The sequence below is a fragment of the Pinus tabuliformis genome, chromosome 6, assembly GCF_031772625.1.
Source record: "Pinus tabuliformis cultivar Carrire ecotype Pingquan chromosome 6, CPIR1, whole genome shotgun sequence".
Taxonomy (NCBI): Eukaryota; Viridiplantae; Streptophyta; class Pinopsida; order Pinales; family Pinaceae; genus Pinus; species Pinus tabuliformis.
Genome location: NC_142292.1, coordinates 993841610 through 993842960, shown reverse-complemented (window position 1 = coordinate 993842960; position 1351 = coordinate 993841610). Strand labels below are relative to the sequence as shown.

Here is a 1351-nt window from a genome sequence, read left to right as displayed (position 1 = left end):
CGATCGTCAGCTTCACCCTATGCCCCTCGCCGGTTCTCCTACAAAGTTTTGTTGGAAGCGACAAAGAACTTCAGCCAGACGGAAGTGCTCGGAACCGGAGGCTTTGGAAGCGTTTACAGGGGAACCTTGGAAGGCCGAGACGGGGCCACGACACTGGTGGCAGTGAAAAGAGTGTCCGCCTGGTCGGGATAGGGAAAACGGGAATTCCTCTCGGAGATCGACACCATAGGCCGACTTCGACACAGGAACCTAGTGCGGCTCCAGGGGTGGTGCCACGAGCGTGACGAGCTGCTGCTCGTCTACGACTACATGCCCAACGGAAGCCTCGACAAGATCATCTTCAGGCAGCAAAGTGAACAACGTGGGAATCAGAATCTGCCTCCTCTGAATTGGGCTCTCAGACATAGAATCTTATGCGGGCTCGCTTCGGCTATCCTGTACCTTCACGAAGAATGGGAGCAAAGGATCGTTCACCGGGACATTAAACCCAGCAATGTTATGCTCGACGGGGACTTCAATGCCCGTCTGGGTGACTTCGGCCTCGCCCGGCTCATTGAACACGACGACACATCTCCGGCTGTGACCACCAAGCTAGCAGGGACGCCTGGCTACTGGGCACCCGAGTGCGGTTACACAGGCAAGGCCACTTCGGAGTCGGATGTTTATAGTTTCGGGGTCGTCATGTTGGAGGTGGCAAGCGGCAGGCGGGTGGTGGAGCGAAATCCGGTATCAGAAGAGGAGAATTTGATGGATTGGATATGGGGACTTTACGGGCAGGGAAGAGTTACGAATGCGGTGGATTCCAGATTGGAGGGAGATTTTGAGGAAGAACAGATTAAACGAGCATTGATTTTGGGGCTTGCTTGCACGCATCCGGATCCCCAGTTGCGTCCTTCAATCAGACAAGCGCTGCAGGTTCTCCTAAACCCCAATGAGCAGTTGATGCCGCTTCCTTCTTCGAGGCCATTGGCTATATATGTCGTTTTGCCTCCCATAGCCCCACTTGATTCTCGCTCTACTTCCTGCTATTCAAATAATGTTGGTCGCGCAAAGTCTTCTAGCAGCAGTCGAATGGCATACAGTTCAGATTCCACTTTACATTATGGTAGATAGAGGTGAAACTCGTCACAGTGAATGAATGTATGCTACTGTTGCAACGAACGTATTACTAGTAAAGATACACCGAAGGTATGAAATTTTTCTGGGAAAATCATCTGGCCCAGATTTGGGAAATGAGATATAATTCTGTTAAACCAGGACTTTCTTCTATTTCCAAATTTCCATAACAAGCTTTAGTGTTATGTATTGTAAGTTCCTTCATGTTCTAATTTAATATTCTTTCATCATATAA

At 49.9% G+C, this 1351-nt stretch overlaps 1 pseudogene; it reads left to right on the top strand.

Moving 5' to 3' along the window:
* Positions 1 to 309: 309 nt before the first annotated feature.
* On the top strand, positions 310 to 1113 carry LOC149262334 (putative L-type lectin-domain containing receptor kinase S.7 pseudogene; annotated as a pseudogene).
* The last annotated feature ends 238 nt before the right edge of the window (positions 1114 to 1351 follow it).